The sequence below is a fragment of the Orcinus orca genome, chromosome 3, assembly GCF_937001465.1.
Source record: "Orcinus orca chromosome 3, mOrcOrc1.1, whole genome shotgun sequence".
In the NCBI taxonomy this organism is placed as follows: Eukaryota; Metazoa; Chordata; class Mammalia; order Artiodactyla; family Delphinidae; genus Orcinus; species Orcinus orca.
Genome location: NC_064561.1, coordinates 14,437,173 through 14,451,946, shown reverse-complemented (window position 1 = coordinate 14,451,946; position 14,774 = coordinate 14,437,173). Strand labels below are relative to the sequence as shown.

The following is a 14,774-nucleotide window of genomic DNA, read 5'->3' as shown; positions in this document are numbered from 1 at the left end:
AATAAAGCCGGGACTCCTCTGATTCCTCTTTTAAATGTATATCTGGATCCCTTTTCAAATGCAAATTCCACTTTATCTATGGTTATTTAAGGTAGATTTCAAAAACACATGCTTGGATGGCTTTTCAAACCTAGATTGTGAGTTTACTTTTGAGGACTTCCCAGACACCCTGTGCTGATCCCCAAACCAAAAGCATTTGGGAGGTGGGACTGTCTCCTTTTGTTCTCTCAAAGAACCCATAAACTTGTGGAGATAGGAACTGTAATTAGTAACCAGTGGTTTCTTGCTGGTGGATACTCCCCTCATTCTTACTTCTCGCAGATCTTGAAAAAACAAAAGCCCTATTTCAGACATACCAGAGTCTATGGACTCATTTCCAAAACTAGAACAATGTGCTCTGGCATCTAATCTCCACTAGTCTCTTCCATTAAAAAAATAATCATACTGGACCACTACGTTGATTAAACCATGCACAACTCACTGGGTGAAACACACCAGTCTAAGACCTGTTGGGAAAGGATTTGTTGTGAGGTTCCAGGTTTAAAGGGCTCCCTGTTCTCGTTCTGAGTGGCATTCGCTGAGCCCTCAGGACCTGGGCGGACAACAGTCCAAAGAAACTGAACTCGCAGATCTTTTTTTTTTTTTTTTTAAGTCCCCAGTAGGAAAGACGAGTGCAAAAGGCGCTGGGTATCAGAGATGTTGGTGGAAGTGTAAGGAGAGGGAAGGCAAATTCGTAAAACCTGGTGAGGAGCTGTAGTCGAAGGAGAAGATGGAAGCTCAGACCCGGGGGCGATGTGCCCTTCGGCAGTGGTGCTCAACTCTGGGAGACCAGCTTTCCTTTTTCATTTGCGAATGTGAGGAATCCCCGCAGGTGCGCAACAGCGGCGGTGCAGGAAAGCCAGCGCGGTGCCACGCCTTTTCTTCTCGCTTATTCAATTTGTCATCAACGACGCATCGGAACAATCGAGAGGCAAAAACTGTTCGCTTCCTTTTTTCAGAAGATTCCCTAGGAAAACGATTTGCTTTTTAAATTTCTTTGAACAACCTTTCGCCCTAGAAATGGGAGAACTGAAATTCTGGTTAATTCTGATTTCAAATATCTGCGTGGCAATTTGGGAGTAAACATTCATCCCCAAGGCCTCTCCCATTCATCTATGGGAGAGGGGAGGAACTACCTAAGACCCCGTAATGTCACCCCTCCAAGGGTGATAGGGCCAGCGCGAGCCCTTCTTACCGCGGTGTCACGGAACCAAAGTTGGTGACCGGTGGTTACCGACAGTGGCGGGCGGCTTCTGGGTCCAGCCGTCTGCCGGAGTAGCCTGTTTGAGATACAGCGCCCACCCTTAGAAATTCCCGCGCGGGCGCCTACGTACTTGGCAGGATGCACACCTCCCCGATCCTCGCCTTCCCAGCCCGAAGAGCGACGGCAGAGAGGCCACTGTTCTAGACCCTCCCTTGCGGCCAGCCCACCCCTCCCTAGGCTTCAGGGCATTTGGAAGGCGCGACCACCTGTGTCAGAGAACGAACATGGCACTGGCGGGGCTGACCCCCAGAAACTCCTGGATCCCGGGCGGGGGCCACCGTTGGAGATGGGGTGGGAGTAGGAGGAATTACGCAAGGCGGGAGGGTTCAGTGGAGAAAGCAAGGGAGAAGTCCAAGGGCTTGGAGCGTCCGGCTTCCAGCAATAGGAAGGCTCTGTAATAACAGAGAGACCAGGCAATGGTCCCTGTAAAGAGTCCCGGAAATCAGGGGTCAGATGTACTTGCTGTGTCCCTAGAAATTCCTCAAATACGGCTGTTAACTTTTCCAGGCTTTTTCAACTCAGTTAAGGAGTCTGATACTGGATAATTTCTGAGGATTTATCAGGGTGTTAGCTCTGTACTACTAGAGTAAGTAAATTTTAAAACAAACGAACAGACAGACCGCGCTGGGTTGCTGTCGCCATCGTTGCAGCCCCTTGGGTCTCAACAAGACCGGCGATGCTCCAGAACGGGAGACAAGCCAGTTTGGGAGCAGAATGTATCCAGCTTCATTCAACGTTACTACCAGTTATTTGATAACGACAGAACCCAACTGGGCGCAATTTATACTGACGCGCCATGCCTTGCCTGGAAAGGACAGCAGTTTCAGGGGAAAGCTGCCATCGTGGAGAAATTGTCTAGCTTCCATTCCACAAAATCCAGCACAGCGTCACGGCTCAGCACCATCAGCCCATGCCAGATAGCTGCATCATCAGCACGGTTGTAGCCCAGCTCAACGCAAGTGAAGACCCTACCACGGGGTTCCGTCCGTTGTTCCTATTAAAAGAACATCAACTGGTGTTTGGGTTTGCACCAATGACAGGTTCAGGCTTGCCCTGCACAACTTGGGCTAACGCTCTCCCAGCCAGGCACTCATGCTGTTTCCTCCTCCCTCCTCTTCCCGATACTATTCACACTTCTCCGGATGCTCCAGATGCTCCGAATATCATACACAAATGGGCAGGGCCACGGTGGGAGTCAGCGCAGGACGCCGCTGCTACTGAGGTATTGTGCATGATGTTTGGACGCTAGACTAGTTGCATCTGACAGGAGAAGTTTGTGTTGTACCAGCGCATGACTTGGAAACACAAGTTAATGCAAAAGGTTGTCTATTTTTTTTTTTAATCTACTGACAAGTTGTTTTAGTAACCCAAAGAAGTGAAGGAGAAAGCTTCTGCCTCACTGCCCAGATGTACTGATTTGTTCCGATGTTTCAGTGCCTCGTGATACAATAAAACCACGGGAATTTTCTTACAAAACAAACAACCTTTTTAAAGAAATTATACCAAGTAGTTGTATCAGGGGTAAAGGCAGATGTTTTTGGAAGTGAGGCTAAGGATAGAAGTAGATGATAACCTTTCAACTAGAAGAGATAATGTAAAGAAAGAAAATAGGAACACAAAGTAACATTCACATGATCTATTCTTAAAGTGGGAAATCTACATCATCGAAGCCACAGGGAAGATAGCTATGTTCACATCAAGTTGGTTTTAGGTGGTACATCTGTCTCATTTGTTAAGTCCCATTAGCCTTCCTCGTGGCAGAGCTGGGGAGTCCCTAGGAAGGCTACCAGCATGAGCCAGACCCAGGGCCCACCTTACAGTTCAGAATTCTGACTCTTACCATTCAGGTTGAGGTTTAGGAGCCAGACCTTTCTCATTTCCAAAGCCCACAACACAGGCTTTAGGATGCCTTTTCTCAGCAAGCTATTACAAACCAAGAGGTTTTGGTTCCCAGACATTCCACAGATCTGGGAGAGAATTCTTACCTGGCAATGACTTTCCACAGCCTAATGGTGACTGAGACATACAAGAGCCCCCTTCAGCGACTGGATTCAATCACAATTATGGGGCAGCCGACTTTCCAGCCTCCAACTCCTGTACTCACTGTTAACTGTCTACTTTCTTGTCAAGTCAGTAAGCCAGCAGCCCACACATCTCTCTCCTGGGTTTCCCCAAAATACTAACTGAACTCTAGTACCTGTCAAGATCCCCTTAGCCTAATGAGAACCGTTCATCAACACTCCATTTTGTTAAAAGACCCATAACAGCTTATGATAGTGTTACAGAAAAATTATTCATGACACTAGTTAAAGCACAATAAGGCTGATCTTGGGGAGGCAGCAGTGACTGGTGGCGTGAAGCGAGACCTTAATTCCCTGCCCAAGAATTGAACCTGGGTAGCCTGGATGAAAACCAGGAATCCTAGCTACCACACCCCCTGGCTCTTGCCTCCAGTGAAAAATGCATTTCTCACGGAGGCAAAAACTGTAAAAACAGGTACAAAGTTTATTATTAGAGACATAGCACAACAACAAGTGGGAGAGCAAACAGAGAAAGTGTGTTTAGTTAAGACAGAAGCAAGGCAGAGATGCACACCCCGAGAGAAAGGATGTGGGCATCCTGCCTAATGAGGAGGAGTGCAGTAAAGAGGCGGTTAGGTCATTTATATAGGGCAGTTCTTCCGGGTCTTTGTTTACCTTTGACCAATTATCTGGTTTCTTTTTCCACACCTGACCTGCCTTAGGACCCTCCCCAACATGCGGGTGCAACTTTTTTCCAAGATGGATTACAGCCCAGAGGCCTATGGGACGGCCTTAGCATCACATATTATGGGGTGGTGCCCCCTCCTTTTTGACCCGCAAGGAGCCTTTCTGCGCATGTGCAATATTTCCCTTGCCCCAAGGATGGAGAAATGTATGACCTCTTGATCTTTTAACAAGGTTTAGCCCCTCCCTGTCTATAAAAATGTCAAATGTCCGGTAATTTACCCTATTTCTCTTGCTGGTTTTTATATCGAGGTGCAGATCTTGAAATATAGACAGGAGTCCGGTCATAAATATGTAGTCCTGGAGCCCGTTTGTCTCTTGCTTCAGGAAATGTAAACAGGGGGCTGGTAATGAATGTCTGGCCTGGAGCCCATCTTCTTCTCACCCCAGGAAGTGTGAACAGGAGGCCAGTTGTAAATGTCTAGCCTGGAGCCCATCTATCTCCTGCCTCAAGGCAATCTTTATTCAGGGGACTATTGGGATAGGTGTATGGACCACTGAAAACAGGGTTTTGCAATGGGGGAGAGTGATTGGGCTCAACTCCAATTACAACGAGGAGAAGTGGGAATTCACAGCCAAGGAGCAGGGTGGGAGAGTCAGTGGATAGAATATTACTACAGGGAAACATTAGGGGTAAAGGGGCATTCAGGCTAAACTGACCTCACCTGAGGGGATTCTTGCTGAAGGTAGGCCAGGGTGCTCTGATATCACCTGAGGGATGGTGGGGGGATGAGGAACCTGATCAGGATCTCAAGGGTAATCAGAAATCTCTAGGGTGGGGACTTCTGGTTAAACTGACTTAGCAGGATTCTTGCTAAAACTGGACAATGCAGAACAAGAATGGAAGCCCAAAAGTCAGGTCTAGTTGAAAAATGATCAGGGAAACCTGATTACAGTTGGGCTGAGGAGAGAATCTGCCAACAACAGCCCAGCCTTTTTCCTGCAGAATAGAGTAAAGCAGAAATTATCAGAGTGAATCATGATTTGTGCGTCTTTCTCTGGGCTGCAGGCAAAAAAGCATACGGAGTGAAATCCAAGTTCTTTAGCCTGGTGTATGAGGACCTCTTACCTCATCTGCAGGTTTGTCACACAGCTCCCTCCAAATAGCAAGTGTTTTGCATCACGGTCATTCGTTCACTTAGCTCATCTTCATGTTGTACCAGTGAGATTTTCCTGTCTTCCAGAATAAGCCCCACTTTCTCACCCTTGAGCTGGGCTGCTCTGAGTGGATACCCAGTAAATGCTAAATTAAATTAACTCAAAGAAGAGAGAGATTAGGACAGCAGATCTGTTGGCAATTATCTCAATATTCCAGGGAGATGACTTCAACAAAGACAACCAGAATGCCAAAGAGAAGATGGATGGGGGACTTTGTCTATTTTAACCAGTTAGATCTGGGAGATAACAGGCAGGGAAAAGCTGAAGGTGACAACTTTCATGTTTCATTGAATGGTCTCAAATTTATCTGTAAGAGACTAGGAACAAGAAACTGGAAATAATAATAAAATAAGCAGAGAAGTAAGACTGCAACAAGTTTTCCTAATGTGGGTGTGTGTGGGTGGGTGTATCCAGATCTGTGTTAGTTTCTTAGGGCTGCCATAACAAATTGCACAAACGGGTTAACCTGAAACAACAGGAATTTATTCTCTCATAGTTCTAGAGGCTAGAATGTGAAAACTAGGCATAGTAAGACCATGCTCTATGGAAGAATCCTTCCTTGCCTTCTCCTAGCTGCTGGTGATTATGAGCAATCCATGGTGTTCCTGGGCTTGTAGACCTACCACTCCCATCTCTGGCTTTGTTGTCACATGGCCTTCATCCTGTGTGTCTATCTTCACATGGCCTACTTATAAGGACACCCATCATCAGATTTTGGGCTCACTCTAATTCAGTATGACCTTGTTTTAACTTGTTCACAACTGCAAAGACCCTATTTCCAAATAAGGTTAATTTCACAGTAATAAGCGATTAGGACTTAGATATACCATGCTGCGGGACACATTTCTACCCATTCCAGGATTCTCACTGCCATCCCTATCTGCACATGAAGTAAACTGAGCTTGAGGGAATGGGGCTGAAGGGAGACTGGCAAAATTGGGAGAGCCAGTAGTTAGGGTCAAGAAATTCCTGAAATAGATCATGCTAAGTTTAAAAGATTCAGTGTAAGTACTTGGAGTGTTTGAGGAACAAGGAGTAATTCAGAATTCTTTGTATCTAGAGCAAAAATATGTGTTGCCATCCAGGTGTTCAATAGCAGAAAAGCAAACTGAGATACACTGTAATAGGAGGTGTTGAACACTAAAAAGTTTAAAAGTTCATGTGCAGCTAACTGAGGAGGAAAAGGGGACTATTATGCATAAGTACCTGTTAAGTATCTCTGGCTCTGTGCTGGGGTACTTATGTAAAAAATTTTGTTTGATCCATGTGAGCCAGGTATTGTACCATCCTATCATGAGTGGAGAAACTTACCCACTGCCTCCTAGAATCTAAGTAACTTGAATGGCCAGGGTTGTTTCCCTCCTAGAAGAGTCAAAGCCTGTCCAGGGGCAAAACCGTGAAAATCAGTGAGGAGAGAGAAAAGAACAGGCAGGAAAGAAGACACACAGTAAAGCAGCTGTGTGTCCACAGGAAATGTGCCTTCCCTAAGGTTTTGTAGCAGCTGTGAAATGCCACAATGCACCCGTCTTGGAGTGACTCTTATTTTCTTACCACTGACACCCCAGATCTGCCTGCTACACTCATCTCTGACTCCACAGCTAAGTTACCCTCACCTCCTGACAACCCCTGACCCTCAGTTAACCCCACCCCTCCTGAGCCCACCTCTAAATAGCATGCAAAGCAGAAGTGACCCCACTTCCCTGGCACCGTCCTCCTCCTCCTCCAACCTTCAGCTGCAAACAGACCTCAAGAAGACACTTTCCTTCTTCCTTTATCAAGCCTCACTCCAGCGTCCTCTATGCTCCCTCCCTCAAGGCACCAGTACAATAAATCTGGTTGTTTCAGTTAACTGAATTTGCCAAGCTACAGGCTGGTCCCTGGTGGTCTGGATGAGTCAGTATTAACACCCCAATGCTCATGAACAGCCCCCCAAACTGATGTTTGGTGTTTTGGCTTTGTTTCTTTGACCACAGCATCCACATGTGACTTCGAGGAAAGGGATGGTACCTTTTTCCAGGGAACAAGTGGGTCATTTTAGGTGCTTTCATTGGAGTCCTTAAGTAGTTGGTTATGTTGGCCTTTGTGTAGTTCTCAAAGTCTTTTTGACTTCAGCAAGAGGAACAAAACAAAATATGAAAATAGATGAGCAGCCTTCATATGACAGCTGGGAGGCCTGTATTGCGAGAAAATTAATTAAGCCAAATTCCTTCACTCAACGGATTCTCACTGAGCCCTTTTTACCAGCCATAGCCTCTGCTAGATATGGGGGACCAGGTCAGAGCCCTGCTGTCCTTGCTTCCTGGAAGCCTGTGAATAAGTCACAGTAATATTCAGCACTATTACTCTTAGAACTGCTAGTCTAAGCTACAGTTTATTGAGCATCTACTATGCCCAGAACCATGCTGACCCCTTTACAACAGAGCTTCTCAAACTGCAAAGAGCTTGGACGTCCCTGGCGGTCCAGTAGTTAAGACTCCCCGCTTCCACTGCAGGGGGCGTAGGTTTGATTCCTGGTCGGAGAACTAAGATCCCACATGCTATGAGGCGTGGCAAAAAAACCCAAAACTTCAAAGAGCTAGAGAGTCCCCCTGTATCTGGCTAACCATGCAGGCTGTGTTTGGGGCCTGAGGGTTCTATTTCTAATGAGCTCCCAGGTAAGGGAGATGTGGCTGGTCCAGGAACCAGACGGCGAGGTGGCACATCTTATACACCTGTATTTGTCATCGGTTCACAAGCATATTCTGTGGAATGATGACCTTCTCTCCGGGGGAAGATGTAATTGCTGCCCTTCCGTATGTAGATACTAGGTTTTAGGAAAGCTACACATGGTACTTCATGGTGCACAGTTGACTTTCCACGTTTGGCATAATTTATGGTTTCCTTTCCTATAGCCCATTCACTTTCCACTCTGCAAGGTGAGCGTGTCATGTCTTCTCCTTCCTGCTCTCACACTTCTACCATCTCAGGCTCCTCCCTGTTAGCCAAGGGCCCCATGGATCAGTCAGGGTTCTCCAGGAAAACAAGACCAATAGGATATGTGCGTGTGTGTGTAAACCTGTCTTTACCCTTAAAGACTGATTGGTTGAGGCCCACCAACATTATGGAGGATAATCTGCTTTACTTAAAAGTCTACTAATTTATTTATTTTAAAATTTATTTATTTATAAATTTATATATTTATTTATTTATTTTTGGCTGCATTGGGTCTTCGTTGCTGCACACGGGCTTTCTCTAGTTGCGGCGAGTGGGGGCTACTCTTCGTTACGGTGCACGGGCTTCTCATTGCGGTGGCTTCTCTTGTTGCGGAGCACGGGCTCTAGACTCGTGGGCTTCAGCAGTTGTGGCACGTGGGCTCAGTAGTTGTGGCTCATGGGTTCTAGAGCTCAGGCTCAGTAGTTGTGGCACGCGAGCTTAGCTGCTCTGCGGCACGTGGGATCTTCCCAGGCCAGGGCTCGAACCCACGTCCCCTGCATTGGCAGGCGGATTCTTAACCACTGCGCCACAAGGGATGCCCCAAAGTCTACTAATTTAAATGTTAATCTCATCTAAAAAATATCTTCACAGCAAATCTAGACTAGTGTTTATCAAATACCTGGGCACACTGACCTTGCCAAGTTGATGCATAAAATACATCATCACACCCTGTTTCTTATTTTGCCAAAGTGTCTGAGTATTCAGAAGTCCACCATGGACTTCCACTCACCTGCTCCCTGTCAGCCTCAGGGCCCAGAGGTCACTTTGCCTTCTCCTCTCCCTTCACTGCTCCCCTTAGCTCCTGCCCAGCCCCTCCTTCTTTTAAGCCACACACTGTAATTCTCCCATCCTTAAGATGGGACCCATGCTCCCTTGGCCACTGCCACTTTTTCTTGCCCAATTGTCTCCACTCCCTCACCTCCTTTCTCTCTCCAAACTACTCCATCCCAGCAGCTCTACCGCCTCTGGTCTGCTCAGGGGCCCTCTATACCAAATACTAGGGTCAGTATTCTTATCGGTGTTTTTCCTCATCTAATTTGTTCTTCCAGCAGCACTTATCTTCACGGAATATCCCTCTTTCTTGAAACACATTTGCCTGCCTGGGATCCCAAGGCTCGGCACTGCCCAGATTTCTCTCCCGCTCATGGTGGCTCCTCCTCCTCCTTCCCCTTTCCCCCCTTCCCCCTTTCTTCTTCTCCTCCCCCTCTGGATCTCCCTCCTCTCTTCCTAGTCTCCAAAGCTGGTGTGGCAGATCCACCCTCTCCAAGGCAGCTTCTCAACCTGCACTTGTCCATCCCAGGGTCTCAATTCCTGCTCCGTGCTGGACAACAGATTTCCACCTCCAGCCTTGGCTTTCTCCCTGGACAGTCATAACGATTTGTCTTTTGAGCATTTCAGACGCAGCAAGTCCAAAACGCATCTTTGTCTCCTAACCCCTTCCCAGAAACCTGCTTTGCAGTCTCCTAGGCAGACCCTCCAATCACCCAACTGGGGCCAAAACTACAGCCGTTTCTCACTCCTTTGACACCCAGCAGCACACCATGGGGGAAATCACCACTGTTCACCAGCTGACTCTGGAACGGACCATGTCCTGCCTGCATTTCTGTGGCTGCTTCCAACATGGCCTCTGCCTCCTCCATCCAGCTCCAATCTGTGCTGCACAGTGATCACGTAAAATCAAAGTCCCATCAGGCCATGCCCTCACTTGAAACCCTCTAAGTGTAAAATCCAGAGTCACTCCATTCCAGCCTCCATTCCAGCCTCTCCGGGGTGGGGGTGGGGGAACAAGCCTCCTGCTTTATGGCCTTTGCACATGCTGTTCCCTCTGTTGGAATGTTCTTTCCGCACACCTCTGTTCAGTTTGCCCTCCACCTGCTCTCTCCTCAAATGTTACCTTCTCATGAAGGTCCTACCTGACCGCCCCAGCAGGATCCTTCTTAGCCTGCTTTATTTTTTTCATGCCATCTACCATCTGATTCCCCTTCCAGCTTCTAAAAGCCAGGATCTTCTGTCCACTACAGTCTCCCCAAGGTTGAAACAAATGGTGGCACACAGCAAGCCTTTCATAAAAATAGACACAATCAGCAACATAATATAAACCAAATGAAATGTATACATTAAGTGTGAGATGGCTTGATGGTCCTTGAGCAGCATTGACATTCAGGGTTCTCTTTCTGTTGCTTCACTAGTGGTATCTGTCCCAATCCCATCTCATGTCAAGGAAAACTCCTTCCCATGGCCTCCAGTTGCCTCCCCACCTCCACCCTGAGCTGACACCCTACTGTACTTGCTCACTGGCTGCCTCATTGTGCTTCCACAACTTTAGGGCCTTTGCTCTCATGGTGGCTTCTACCTGGGACCCTGACCTCACCTAGGCTTGGGCTTGATCAACTCCCTCATCTCAGATGTCACAATCACAGTGGAACCTGTCCTGACCTCTTCTTTAATACTGTGACTGTCACCAGCTCATCCCCAGCACCCCTGTTCCCTGATGCTGCTCCACTTTCTTTTCCTCTGCAGCATGGATCAAACATAGCAGATCATGTTATTGATTTTGCTAACTGCCCGCCCTGCCCCCTCTCAGCCATCCCCTCAGCCAACTGTGTTCACAGATGCACCCTGAGAACCTGGAATGGAGCCTAGTATAATGAACGCCTAGTAGGTACTCAGTACACATTTGTTGAACGATCTAATGGCCTTACATATTTAACAAGGTAGACAGCATCGTCCTTTTTCTGGATGAGGAAACTGAGGTGCAGAAAGGTTAAGTATACCTGAGATCACCTGGTTAGGAATTGATGAGGCAGGTTTTAACCCAGGTGCTCTGACTCATAACCCCTGTGCTAAGCGAAACGCAGAATAAACACAAAGCTTCGAAGAGATAACAGTGTACAGGGAGGTGTCAGGTCAGGGGAAGGAACTGGACAGGGCAGGGAGGATTGATCTGATGCTGTGCGCTAGGAATTTCTGGGCCCTGCATTTTATCTGCTTTAGAACTGCAGTGGGCAGAACTGTGAGCACAAATTACCAACACTCAACAGGTAGTTCCCTGCCCAGTCACAGGGCTGGGAACCCAGGCAGAGGATCTAGACTTTTAGAGCAGGTTGCGCTATTTGCCAAAGTACCTTAGTCGGACCTGCCTTGGCGAATCCTTGGCTCTTCCCCAGCTTCTCCTCCAGGCCATGGTGCCTGGCTGGTGTTCCTGAGAAGGGGGTGCACGTGAATCCTGTTAACGCTGAGTCCAGTTAAGTGGGTGGCTCCCACTTGTATCTGCAGGTTCCAGGTAAGAACTCTGGGTGGCCCTGCCGGCATCTGGCTCTATTTGGGGGAACAATCACTTTACACAAAAATGAGCGTTACTCCTTTGCTTTGATTCATCTCCTGCAAAAGTCACAGAATCCAAGCATTCGGCAAATGGTGGCTCCCAGTAACTCCCCTACTCAGGAGTGATTATTCATAATTGAGAGGAAGAAACAAAAGGCTCCCAAGTCCAAGGAAAAGCAACACTGCTAAGAAATCCCGGTCCTCAGTCCATCCACCTCTCTCCCACCTGCTCAACCAGGCCACTTTCTTTCAGGGAACTGGTATTGTCCTACTTGATCTGAGAAAAATCATTTATCTGCAGTAGTGTATCACCTCTAGGAGATGTAGACACTTCTCTGCCTTCTTCCGTGGGGGAGTCCAACTTCAGTGCCAGGCAGATGAAGAAAGAGAAGGGTTGGTGGGAATCAGGCCTGCTCAGGGACCCGATACATGCTTGCTCCCAAACCCAAGAACCTGGAAGATTAAGGATGACCCCAGGAAGACCCCTCTGAGCCCCTGAGCTATGTTCAGCATAGGGCAGTGGCAAGGAGCCCTATCTAGAGGTCCAGAGGCCCTAATTCTTCTTGCCCCTCGACCTCAAGTCAAAGTCCCTTAACCTGTCCCTCGGCCTCGGTGTGAACAGCTAGCTACACCCTACACTTAAGGGAGCAATAAGCACTCCGACCACCCACTGGGGGCCGGGATTGACCAAAGTTCCTCTGCGCACTCCCCAGAGCTGTCCTGATGCTCAGAAGGGATGTGTAAGGGCCGCTGTGAAAGTCCACAAACCCCCCAAAAGCCGGAGCTTAAACCTTGGGCATCCGATAGATGACGAATCGGGGAGGTGACTCTTACGTTCTCCAGTCCTCCTCGTCTCTTCAGCGGCCGCGGGCCGGACCTAGAGGAGGGGTTTTGGCTGGAAAGGGGTTGGACCTGTCAGGGCGCGGGGTGCGGGGCGGTCACACCGGGATTCTGAAATGTAGCGGCCCACTGTGCGCGGCAGCCTTCTTCCTCCGCTCCCCCTCCCAATTCCAGCATTCAGCCTCGGCTCCAGTATCGTCCCTTCCGGGCGTCCCCAAGCCCGTGTGGGAGTCCGAAGGGGTAGAACAGCGAAGAGAGGAGCCCCCAGGCCAACCTTCCCACACCGGCGGCTGTCCACGGCAGGGCGCACCCGCGCGAGCCCTCCTGCTGACCGTGTTCTCTGCACCCCCCCGCTCTGCCACCCGCCTCCAGGCGCGGTCCTAGCTGAGCCTTCGACGACCCGGCCTCCCGCCCCGCCTCGACGCGCGCCCCCCGCGCGAGCCTGCGGGGAGGCAGGGCAGAGGCGGTGTGGTTGACCCACAAGGCCCCCGGCCAAGCTCCTAGGCCGGGTCGCAAGCGGAGCGGAGCGGGGCGTGGCAGGGCGGGGCGCGCCGGCCGGGCCGGGCCGGGCCGGGCCGGGGGTGTCGGATGTCACCCCCAGCGCACACCTCGGCCGGGGGGCGGAGGAGCGAACCACTGAGATGCGGAGACCTCCCCGGTCCTAGAGCGGAGCAGGAAGTGTCCCAGGGGAGGGAGCCGGAGGGCTTCGGCCTTTCCTTTCCTCCGCGTCCGGCGGGCTCCGGAGGCGGTCAGGCCTGCACGGCCCGCCAACTGGGACGCGGCGCGGCGGTGAGTGCGGCCCAGGCGGCCCAGGCTTCTGTGGCCCGCGCGCCCTGCCTCGCTTCCAGGAGCCGTGCGGTGAGTCTCCGGGGAGGGGGATAAGACAACACAAATGTTGTTTTTCAGGCGCCTCCATTTGCTACCATTTCTTCCCTCCTAAGCGGAGCCGTGGTTTTCTGGATGAGCAGGAGACGGGGGCTCGGCTAGCCAGGGACGGAGTGGCCTCTGCAGAGAACCCGCCTCAGGAAGCACACCCGGGGGACCGGGCTGGAAGGATGAGGAGCTGCTGCCGCAGACTTCCGCCGCAGGAGGGATTTGAGTTAGACGCAGGGAAGGAGTTCCAGGCTGTGAGGTGAGGAGCCGGGAACTGGGTAAAGTGGAGGTGGATGTGTGTATGTATAGGGAGGGAAAGGGAGAGAGGGAAAAGGGAGAGAGATCTGGAGCGAGGAAAGGCTTGCCCTTTTTCCTGCCATAAAATGCCCATCCCCTCCTCTTTCTGCTGATCCAGCTCTGTTCCTCCGCCTAGAGCTTCTTTAAGCATGCCCCGCCCCCCTGTGGGATCCTCTTGGACCAACGTTAATTCATTCATCACACATCATTTCTGAGACTCTTATGTGCCAGGTGCTAGGGTGACAGGAACACGGCTGTCTGGTTAGGGATGATGGGCAGAGCCTAGAGCCAGATGCCCGAGAGCGGGTATCTGAGTACTGACTGAGGGTGGGGCACAGGGTGGGTGCAGACCTGAGGAACCTAGAGGCCCTGCAGGTGTGTGATGGCTGAGTTCATGGAACGTGGCAAGTGAGTAAGGCTGAGATTGGGTGTCAGATGCAGGAGCAGACACTGGAGGAAATCCGGAGGCGGGGCAAGCTGTAGCGTGTCCAGCCAGATACCCTCAAAGTCCTTTTATGCCAGTCTGTATTTGTTTTTATGTTGGAAAGCAAAGAGGTATAGAGATTTGGGTTTTTCTGATTGCCATACAGTGGCTTTGTTGTTCTTCTGTGAAGAACACTTGTCTTCCTGTGAAATGGGAATGAGGCCTGCGTTTTGCACGGAACCCTTGGGGGGTGGGGGCACTGAGCTGTTAAGATTAAGGTGCTGGCATGCTGGGGAGCCTCATAAACCTGGTGAGGAGGGCAAGTGACCATGTCCAAGGATCTCAGAGGCCTTATGGTGGGAGGGGGGGGACTGTGTGCGACCCCATGTGCCATTCATTTTCCCTAGGTCCCATAGTTTTGAGTAGTGGCCGCTACTCTCTGATGTCACTCTGTATGTGTTCACTGGGGAGGTGGAGGGGCCCCTGAGCCCCACCCTACAGATATGGAGGCTGTGCCATGAGTGCCCAACCTCTGCTCTGCCTGAGAAAGGTCTGTGAGGTGTGTGTGGTTTTCTTCATTGTGGTCTGAAGAGAAGAGAAGGCAAGATGGGTGGAGGCCAGGTGGAAGGTCCAGACATCGTTAAATATATGCTAAAGTTTACTATTCAGACTTTAGTGAGTTGGGTGGAGGTTCATCTGAAAGCACTGATGTTTTTAAATACATGATGTTATTTTTCTGGAGGAAACTCGGGATGTGGCTGCCTCTTTTGACTTTCTCCATCTCTTGTCTGGGGATCTCCTAGGCTGTCTGCTTTAT

General features: G+C 49.8%; 1 protein-coding gene and 1 pseudogene across 2 annotated transcripts in view; both read left to right on the top strand.

Moving 5' to 3' along the window:
• The first annotated feature begins 769 nt into the window (after nucleotides 1-769).
• Nucleotides 770-2,374, top strand: LOC101285723 (nuclear transport factor 2-like; annotated as a pseudogene).
• A 10,116-nt stretch (nucleotides 2,375-12,490) lies between these two features.
• ZNF496 (zinc finger protein 496) overlaps nucleotides 12,491-14,774 on the top strand; it is a 41,205-nt gene continuing 38,921 nt past the window's right edge. For both annotated transcript variants that reach the window (XM_033401612.2, XM_012535834.3), the window contains exons 1-2: nucleotides 12,491-13,152; nucleotides 13,270-13,495. The gene's annotated coding sequence lies outside the window, so the exon portion shown is untranslated. The remainder of the gene's footprint in view (nucleotides 13,153-13,269; nucleotides 13,496-14,774) is intronic.